At 37.7% G+C, this 11,325-nt stretch overlaps 1 pseudogene; it reads left to right on the plus strand.

Annotated features, from left to right (window-relative positions):
• Positions 1–1,367: 1,367 nt before the first annotated feature.
• Positions 1,368–4,178, plus strand: LOC133308053 (protein REDOX 2-like; annotated as a pseudogene).
• The last annotated feature ends 7,147 nt before the right edge of the window (positions 4,179–11,325 follow it).

The raw sequence follows: 11,325 nt of genomic DNA on the forward strand, positions 1-11,325 counted from the left end.
GCTTAAACCGTTTCTTTTTCTTTCAGATTTCAGGTTTAAAACACTTCCAATTTTTATTTTATATTTTTTGTGAAGGAGGGTGCTTGACAAGAAAACAAATCCTCTCATATTTTATTTAACATGATCATATTACATGGAAGAATCTTAACCATATAAAGGTGAATCAACACCAATGATTTTGTAACTACTTATTTCAATATTTTTTCTCTCTCTTATCTTATTATTATTGATTCATCTTTGTATGATTATGATTCTCTCACATAATATGGTCATGTTAATAAATACATGACATGATTTACTCCCCAATTGACAATGAGGATTGGCATATCTAATCCAACATTTTGCACACGTTCGAGGTGGTTTATATTCGATTCTAAGATTTTTCTCTGTCTCTGGTCTTGCAAGCGATGTGCTTTCTCATCTAAACTTTTTATCTAAAGAAACAAAGGGTGCTTAATTAATGAATTAAATACTTCTTCACTCATTTTTCATATCTTAAGAAGGAAGAAACAAAGTAGGGGAAGGATCCGTTTACAATTTTTTTTACAAATTACACTAAGTATGACCGGTCATACACTCTTGATTAAAGTATAACCGGTCATTCTTAGTGTAGTTTGTAAACAAAAATTTATAAATATAACCTTCCCCAACAAAGTGTTATTAATTTGTGGAATGTCAACGACGGGATATGCTTTAAGCCTTAAAAAAAATCATTCCTTTTTATTCTTTTTTTCTCTTTCAGTCTATCTATTGACTTTAAGCAAATCAAGTTGTCAGAGTACCACAATTATATTATATCATATTCTTGTTATTAAAATTTAAATAGAATAACAGAAATTAATAATACAAAAAAATATTAAACTTCAAAAAAGTAACCAGTTTATTTTAATTTTTTTCCTTATTATAAATCTTGATCAGTCATGATGAATGGTGTATGTTGGCAGTGAAGAGTCGTGACTGTTCGACGATAAAAAGTCATACTTGTTCACTAGTAATAGTTAAACTTTAAATAGAATAACAGAAATTAATAATACAAAAAATATTAAACTTCAAAAAAGCAACTAGTTTATTTTGATTTTTTTCCTTATTTATAAATCTTCACCGGTCATGATGAATGGTGCCTGTTGGCAGTTGAGAGTAGTGACTGTTCGACGGTGAAAAGTCATACATGTTCACTAGTAATAGTTATGTTTGTCCAACAATATAAAGACACATTTCTTCGCACCCAACTTCTTAATCATAACATTTGAATTCTATAAAATTTCTAACAATTCAGACCAAACATCTCTCAACTCGCTAAGTACTTATCAGAAACACCTATACATATTGTAGTCACATTTTACACAAACCAAACACACTGAGAGAATATGGAAGCAAAGAAAATCCCAGAGGTAACACTAAACTCAGGGAAAAAGATGCCACTAATAGGCCTAGGAACTGCAGCACATACTCTTCCACCATATGAAGCTCTCACCTCAATCTTCATTGATGGCTTTGAAGTTGGATACAGACACTTTGACATTGCTTCTTTGTATGGAAGCGAGGAGCCTCTAGGAAAAGCTGTGGCAAAGGCTTTAGAGCTGGGCCTTATAAAAGGCCGTGATGAAGTCTTCATCACTTCAAAACTTTGGTGCACTGATACACAACATGACCTTGTTCTTCCAGCACTAAAAACCACACTGCAGTTGAGTATAACCCTCTTCCCAAGTTTGTTAATTTCTCTATTTGGAATCTCCCTCTGGATGATGCTTGTTTTCTAAGTTTCCTTGAAACTGTTTAAGAAGCTGGTACTGGAGTATGTGGATTTCTATTTGATTCATTGGCCAGTGAGGCTGAAACCTGGAGTTGAATTTTTTCATATGTCAAAGGAGGATGTGTTGCCCTTTGACATAAAAGGAACATGGGAAGCTATGGAAGAGTGCCACAGATTCGGTTTAGCCAAGTCTATTGGTGTCAGCAACTTTGGCATCAAAAAGCTCAACCAGCTCTTAGAAAATGCTACTATCCTTCCTGCTGTCAATCAGGTATGAAAATTTAGCAAAGGAAGCTTGATTTTGACATAGTGATGAACTCTTGTTGGTGATCCCATTCAATTGGTTTTAGGTGGAAATGAGCCCATCATGGCAGTAGGGGAACCTTAGAGAATTCTGCAAGCAGGAAGGAATGCATGTGAGTGCATGGTCACCACTAGGAGCTTACAAAACTTTGTGGGGGTACAAATGCAGTGATGGAGAACCCAATCCTTACGGAAATCGCTCGAACAAGACAGAAGAGCGTGGCTCAGGTGCTCTTACCATCTCAGTCTTAAACTACCCTGCATTATATAACTTTAGTAACCATGAAGTTTTAAACTTTTAAGTAAAGGAGTAAACCAATAGGTCCATTTCTTTTTAGTAAATAGATTTCTTTGCATATTTTCTCATTGTCATTCCACAAAGCAACAGTTCAAATTGAGAGTGTTATGGACCCCTCCTGGTCATGTTGTCCAATGCTTCACTTATTAACATAAGACAAAACAGTAATCCCAATCATATTTACGCGTTAAATGTATCATATGACCAAAAATGATTATCCTAGTACCAAACACGGCAACCCCAGTCTCGGAATGGCCCCCATTACGAGGATTCATCACACACTCTATTCCGGTGTATAAGACACCTCACATACACATGCAAAGGGTTGAAGACTCTCTTATATAGAGGTGGACCATAAGGTGGGGGGCGACGCATGAATTGAACAATTTGGAGTGAAGAATTGAGAACTCTTTAGGACCTACGTTTGTTGGTCTTGGAGAGTGAGTCTTGGTCATTTTCCTTAGTGTTTAGCTTGTTATTTTCTGCATATTTCATTGTTAGTGTCTTGTGATTTTTACTATCACAAGTTTTTTTCTTAGTTGTGTCTGTAATTGAAGGAAATAGTTTTTGTTCTGTCCGATCCTTTTAGGCCCAATAAGTTAGGCCCAATATTAAGAGCTCACTTCTAGAACCTTCTAAAGGGCACCTTATCAAAAGCCACAGAGACTCATCGTTGGGGATTCCCCTTTCGCTACATTGCTGCCCATTGTACACTGGCAATGGGTGCAGCATGCCTGGTCTCAAAGATAAGGCTTGGCTAGGTGGTACAACTTTCCTCATCCTTTCTCCCATGCTTGAGAGTGGCCTCTCCTCTTTGTATCTCCCTTCTCCCATTGAAGGGGAATCTTCTAATCTATTCTTCTTCTTATGAGCTATTATTCTGCAAAATAGTAGAGCCACCATAGCCATTTAGGCATTTACACATACCCCCTTTTTTCGCATACAACAGATGGGAAGCTCCAACATAGCCTTGGTTCACTAAGAATACCCCTAGATTGATATACTATACCCTTTGAGGGATACATCTTTGGCTCTACAAACACCAACAGTTCAGTCTCCATTTTCAGTTTAATTCAATATCAAATTACTGATAACATCAAACACTCACTTTAGTAGTCTTCCCTTCTTTCTCCTCATGCAGCTCATCGTCAAAAACACTAATACTTATCCTCTACAAAGGCACTAATATTTCATATCAGAATCATTAAGTTGTTAAGTAAAGCAACTGGCAACCTCATCATTTGTTGCACACTTGGGCTTAGCCTCTATGAAGTATACGTAGGAACAGGGAGAAACAAGTTGCCAAGTACATATGTGAAGTGTAACATTTCTTAATTTCAAATATTTTCAACCATTTAATAATAATAAAACATTGTGATTTAATAAAAATAAAATAGTGTGAAGTCTAACATTTTTTATGTGGACATAATTTCTCATTTTGATAACCAGGTGGTTCATAAACAAATTACACAATTATGTTCATCAAGGGCAATATCGTTGTCATGCAGCTGGCACTAAGATGGATATACGAGCAAGGGGCAAGTGCCATTGTGAAAATTAATCTATTTAATACAAATCTCCTATGATTATGTAATTGTGTAATCAATGATTAAAATTCCATCAATTGTACAACTCAGCAAATATTATCTCATTTCAACGGAGAGGATGAAACAAAACCTTGAATTATTTGATTGGGAACTGGGCCAGGAAGAATCACAGAAAATCAGCCAGATTCCACAGCGTAGGATGTTTCGAGGAGAACAATTTGTATCAGAAAATGGGCCTTTCAAGTCCTTGGAAGAACTGTGGCATGGTGACCCCTGAAATTATTCCTAGTTGTAGCAAAATGTCATCAAATACAACTTCGTATCCATGGCGTGTATTTATCAATGTTGCCAATCAATGATATGTGTTAAATAACAAGAGAAAAGAGAGGAACATTTGAAATATTTCTGTGTGTATTTAACGAATGAGGGATGTACAATATATAAGCAAACTAATGGGCTAAGCCCAAACCTAATGTAATCTGACCTAATACAAAATAAGGAAACCCTAATTACAAAATAAGGAAAACCTAATTACAATATTTCTAACACTCCCCCTCAAGCTGGAGCGTATAAGTCATATGCACCAAGCTTGTTACATATAAACTCTATTCGAGGGCCCCTCAAAGATTTTGTAAACACATCTGCTAATTGCTCATTAGAGGGTACAAAGCTAGTTTTAAGTTCACCAGCAAGAACCTTTTCTCGAATAAAATGACAATCTATTTATATATGCTTGGTTCTTTCATGAAACACTGGATTTGATGAAATGTGAAGAGCTGCTTGATTATCACAAATGAGAGTTGCCTATCCAGTGTCTCCAAACTTAAGCTCTTTGAGAAGCTGTTTAAGCCATATGAGCTCACAAGTAGTAGTCTCCATGGAGCGGTATTCTGCTTCAGCACTTGACCTGACAACTACGCTTTGTTTCTTACTCTTCCAGGAAATCAAGTTGCCTCCAACAAAGACACAGTACCCGGCAGTAGATCTCCTATCAGCTGGACAACCAGCCCAATCAGCATCACAGTACCCAACCACTTTATCATGACTTTTAACTTCATATTCAAGGCCTTTTCCTGGAGATGCCTTAATATACCTAAGAATACGAATGACTGCATTCGAATTTTCTTGACATAGAGAATTGAGAAATTGACTGACAACACTAACTGCAAAGGAAATATCAGGCCGAGTGACTGTGAGGTAGTTCAATTTTCCAACCAATCTTCTATACTGCTCAGGATCTGAAAATGGCTCCCCCTAATTTGGTAGAAGCTTGATACTTGGATCCATAGGAGTATCAACAGATTTTGAATTTAACAGAGCAGTTTCTTCAATAATATCCAGAGCATATTTCCTCTGAGATATTACAACATCAGTTTTAGATTGGGCCACCTCGATTCCTAAGAAGTATCGAAGTTTTCCAAGATCCTTAGTCTGAAAGTGATGACATAAGTGTTGTTTCAATCGAGTGATCCCATGCCGATCACTGCCCGTGATGACAATATCATCCACATATACCACCAGATAAATAGATCCAGAAGCAGAATGCCGATAAAAGAGAGAATGATCACCTGCACTCCGAGACATGCCAAATTGTTGAACAACACTACTAAATTTTCCAAACCATGCTCTTGGAGATTGTTTAAGGCCATAGAGAGACTTCTGAAGACGACAAACAAGACCTGACTCCCCCTGAGCAACAAATCCAGGAGGTTGCTCCATATAAATTTCTTCCTCAAGATCACCATGAAGAAAAGCATTCTTGATATCCAGTTGGTAGAGAGGCCAATGGCGAATAGCAGTCATAGCAATAAAAGGCGGACAATAGACATTTTCGCCACAGGAGAAAAAGTATCAATGAAATCCAAGCCAAAGACCTGAGTAAAACCCTTCGCTACCAAGCGAGCTTTAAGACGATCCACTTGACCATCAGGTCCAATCTTAACAGCATAAATCCATCTGCAACCAACAACAGATTTGCCAGAAGGAAGAGGCACCAGATCCCATGTGCCATTATGATGAAGAGCACTCATCTCATCAATCATAGCTTGTCTCCATCCCGAATGTGAAAGTGCATCACCTGTAGTCTTAGGAACAGAGACAGAGGACAAAGAGGAAAGACAAGAAAAATATGATGGAGAAAGACGATGATAACTAATATTGACTGTATACCTGGCCGGAGGGCGAGTATCATGAGTACCCTTCCGAAGAGCAATGAGAAGGTCACTATCCGAAGGTGGGACCGAAGTCGTGGGAGGAGATGCAGGTGAATGTGAGTCCACAGAGACATCTGACGAACTATGCTCGATCTCATCAGCAGAAGAGGTGATAGAAGGAGAGTCAGGAACATAGACGGGTAAAGGCGGAAGGTAAAGAAGATCACCCGGGAAGGACGACTGCACATAATCAGTATCCACAGGAGTAGTAGATGGTCCAAAAAAGGGAACCGATTCAAAGAAGGAGACATCCGCCGAGATAAAGTACCGACGTAAAGTGGGAGAGTAGCAACGGTAACCCTTCTGAGACCGAGGATAACCCAGAAAAACACATTTATGAGACTTGGGAGCCAATTTATCCAAACCTGGACCAAGATGATGAACAAAACACGTAGAACCAAACACATATGGAGTTAAAAGATATAAAGTCTGATGGGGGAATAAAATAAAGTGAGGTACCTTATGATTGAGAACATATGATGGCATGCGATTAATGAGATAGCATGCAGTAAGTATAGCATCACCCCAGAATGTGTATGGAACATTACCATCAATTAACAAGGCACGAGTGGTTTCAACCAGATGGCGATTCTTGCGCTCAGCTACACCATTTTGTTGAGGTGTATGAGGGCAATATGTTTGATGAAAAATTCCATGAGATGAAAAGAATTGTTGAAAAGTACGAATAGGAATACCAAACTGAGTTTTTATTTCATTATAAAATAACTGAAAAATAGAAAACAAATAAGATCTCTTTTTCATTACAAATAACCAAGTACATCAGGAATAATCATCAATAAAAGTAACAAAGTACTTAAAACCCAAAGTAGAAGAATGACGACTTGGTCCCGAAACATCAGAGTGGACCACAAAAAAGGAGAAACAGCTTGACGACTAAGACGACTTGGAAACGCACTACGAGTATGTTTCCCAAACTAACAAGACTCACAATTTAAAGTAGAAAGAGACGATAAATGGGGAACCATCTTCTGAAGCTTTGCAAGACTCGGATGACCCAGACGAGCATGGATAGTAAGAGGAGCAGGCTGAAGAAGAGGGAACTAGTTGATAGAGGCCTTGAGACTCACATCCTTTGGTAATCTCCTTCCCCGAACTCCGATCCTGAAAGATGACAGAGGTTTTAGTAAAAGAAACAACACAGTCAATGGATTTTGTTAAACAACTAACAAAAAGTAAGTTAAAAGGAGAATCGGGCACATATAGAACATGATCCAGAGATAAATTAGGTAAAAGAAGAACTGTGCCAATCCCCTTTGATTGGACCAGAGACCCATTGGCCATAGTAATTGTGGGAAAAGAACCAGTAGTACAAAGAGAAGTGAATAAGGACTTATTACCAGAAATGTGATCAGAAGCCCCAGAATCAAGAGTCCAAGGGCCTATAGAGTGCAACTGAGAAATGCCAGCAAAAGAATTACCAGAGGGAGCAATGGATGCAGTAGGACCTGATGATTGCTTTTCAGACCACCAAGTCGCAAATTCATTCAAAAGAGCAGCTGGAGGTTGTGCACTGGAAGGTAACTCTGGAGCAGAGGTACTAGAGAAAGCCTGAGCAACATGAGCATTCCGAGAAGGTGGAGGTGGCCAGCCATGAAGCTCCCAACAGCGGTCAAGAGTATGATTGGTCTGATGACAATGAGTGCATGAGAGCTTGCCTTTAGAGAATCGACGTCCACGACCATATCCTTGAACAGCAAAAGCATAGGGGTCAACAGAATCATCTCGACGTCCACGACCATATCCTTGACCAGCAAAAGCGGAAGAGTCAACAAAGTCTTCTCTACGTCCATGACCATACCTTTGAGCAGCAAGAGCGGAAGAGTCAACAGAATTCGCTGGGGGTATATGCATCATAGGAGGTGCTGATGACGTAGAGGGCTTAGAGGGAATTCTAAGCAAGGTAGACATCACGGAATCAAGTGTAGGAACTATAGCAGATCCCAAAATTTGATCCTGATTGGCAGACAAATGATCAGGAAAACCATATAAAATGAACAACATAAACAGTGTATTACGTTGTTCCTGTTCCTTAGCAACATCACCAGTGAGAGGCAAAAGTTCATTAAGATCACGGAGTAGACTCTGAGATTTCCCCAAATATTCAGTCATAGGACAGTTAAAGTCCCTAGGAGCAAAGGTAGTCATCAATTTCTGACACACACAATAGAGTCTCTGGGTATCATTGGTGTATAATGCCTTTGCCTGACTCCAAATAGCTTCACAGGTAACAACAGGTCGAAAAATCTATTTGATAGACGGATGAAGAGTAGCTTTAATGAGACTACACAACTGAGCATCAATCATCTTCCATCGTGTGCGCTCATTTTCCGCCACAAATTCAACCTTAGTGGTGAGATGGGATGTGTAATTCTGCCCATCCAACCAGAGTCGCAGATTGGAAGACCAAGTATCATAATTGGACCCATCCAATTTATCCACACTCAACGGAGCAAGGATATAATTTGAGAAAATAGTAGACTCCGACTTTTGTCCAGCCGGAGTCCCAGAAACAGAAACATTGGAGAAAGGAGTGACCATAATAAAAAAGCATAAAGCACAGGTCAAAAACTAACCGGTAGAAGAGGGATCTGTGCGTCAACACAAAAAGAGGTCCAAACACCAAAACAAGACCAGATCTAGAACCTACACACCGAGATGAGAAGATCGCAACCAGCCGCGGCCACAGAGGAGCTGCCACGCGCCGCCGGAGTGGAGGAGAGTGGCAGACCTTCCACGCGCGCGTGAGGTCGCGTGTGGCCTTGAAACTGGATGAGACCGGTGGCGTTGGAACCGTGCGGCGGAGATGATCACGGCGGTATGTGGATCGCCGAAAACGGTGACCGGACGGTGGTTCTGGACGAGACAGAAGCTGTATGCGGAGAGAGAAGCGTCCGGAAACTGACAATGAGACAGCTCCGGAAAAAAAAATAAACAACGATGAACAGTGGGTTCACCGAAATTTTTTTTTCAAAGTTTCTTAGGCTCTTGATACCATGTTAAATAACAAGAGAAAAGAGAGGAACATTTGACATATTTCTGTGTGTATTTAACGAATGAGGGATGTACAATATATAAGCAAACTAATGGGCTAAGCTCAAACCTAATGTAATCTGACTTAATACAAAATAAGAAAACCCTAATTACAAAATAAGGAAAACCTAAATACAATATTTCTAACAATATGGATATAGTTGAATCTCCAGCAAAGTTAGTTTCCCAAGTTAGTCGTTATTCAATTGTTGATTGGGTTTGCACTTGAGGACATGTTTAATTTTACGCTATGTCTACGTATTTGACTTAAAAAGAAAAGAAAAAAAAAGTGAGTAATGAAATGCGAACCAAGTGATGAGAAATATTTGATCAATCAAGATGCGTAAGAAAAATCGTTGGAAGAAAAATGTTGAGAGAATGTTACAACCTGATAAAAATGTTGAGAAAAGAAACTAAAAGTAATTTACCGTCAAACAAAATATGTTTGTCGACGAAATACTAGCTTAAACCGTTTCTTTTTCTTTCAGTTTGTCGACGAAAGTTTTTAAGGTTCGATCTAGAATTAGGTAGAAGAAGGTTAAGAAGGGTTTTGGAAATTTTTTTAAGAGTAAATACCCTTTTTGTTCCCTAACAAAATATATGGTCCCCACTTCAGTCCCTTACAAAAATAAATTAGTTAGTTAGTCCCTAACAAATTCAAAGTAGACTCATTTAGTTGAAATCGTGGTCCCTCACAAATTCAAAAAAGACCCATATTAGTCCCTCAAAAGGACTAAAATGGGTCCACTTTGAATTTGTTAGGGACTAACTGACTAATTTATTTTTGTAAGGGACTAAAATGGGGACCGTGTTTTTTGTTAGGGACCCAAAATGGTATTTACTCTTTTTGTAAAAATCTCCAATTCCCTTAAAACTCACAAACAAAAGGAAGATATAAACAAAAATAATTCTCGTAACAAATGTTTTCAGAATAAGGGTGTAAATAGGCTAGATTAGGCTTTGACTTAAATAGACCAGATAGTAGTCCCCAAATTACAAGTCTGGGTTGACCTATATTTAAAAAATAAAAACCTTGGCCTAGGTCTGTTAGCCTGTTTAAGCCTATTAAACATTCAACGATTAAAAGAATAACTAAAATAATATTATTTTATAATTTAAAATTATTAAAATAATAATTTTATTTATTATATATTAAATAAATAATATGATATAGGCCGGCCTGTAAGTTTATAGACCCGACATGTACCCAAAAAGCCTATGACATGTTTTCTAAATAGATTTTTTTAAAAGCCTAGGTCTGTTTTATTTTACTATTTATAGTTAGCCAAACTGAGCCTAATATAAGCTAGGCCGTAGGCCCCTGTAGGCCGACCTAGCCCATTTACATCCCTATTCCGGAGTGTGAAGATTCCAAAATTTATCATCTTATTTTTTATTTAAAAAAAAGTAATAATAATAATTTTCTTCTTCTAACGAATTAATCTGCTTAAAATATCGCTTTGCGAACAATCTGAAATGCAAATCCAATGTCTTGCTTGTTAAAATTTAAAAAAAAATAAAATAAGCCACGTCATTTTGTACATGCTCTAAAGCACAGACATCTTACTATATAGAAAGGAGAACCAAACTTTTGAAAATTAGCTGAGGTGTCGCATTCTCCTTAAATCTCAGCTTTCTGTTCACACTAGAGGATGTCTTGAAAACTTACTTCTTTTCCATGTAGTGAACAAAATATGTATGTTTGAATTTCTGTTCACACTAGAGGATTCTTTCCGTTTTAATGTAAAAAAAACTTTTGAAAATTAGCTGAGGTGTCGCATTCTCCTTAAATCTCAGCTTTCTGTTCACACTAGAGGATGTCTTGAAAACTTACTTCTTTTCGATATAGTGAACAAAATATATATGTTTGAATTTCTGTTCACACTAGAGGATTCTTTCCGTTTTAATGTAAAAATAGCTGAATCATTAAAACAGGTGAGTGATTTCATTTCAAAATTCAAAATTTTAAATCAGCTGACTCATTATGTATTTTTGGGAGTTAATTAAGATCATAACGGTTAAAATGTTTTGAAATTTTCTATGTATTCATTGCATGTATAAAGACGATATTTGGTGTTGCTTTTGCCTTTTGGTCTACATCACTGCCACGAGCATTTTGTATCTTCTGTGGTCCATTTCTCTACTCCTCCAATGTATTCA

The sequence above is a fragment of the Gastrolobium bilobum genome, unplaced genomic scaffold, assembly GCF_033153095.1.
Source record: "Gastrolobium bilobum isolate Gb01-03AN ecotype WA unplaced genomic scaffold, APGP_CSIRO_Gbil_v1 utg4103, whole genome shotgun sequence".
NCBI classification, from domain to species: Eukaryota; Viridiplantae; Streptophyta; class Magnoliopsida; order Fabales; family Fabaceae; genus Gastrolobium; species Gastrolobium bilobum.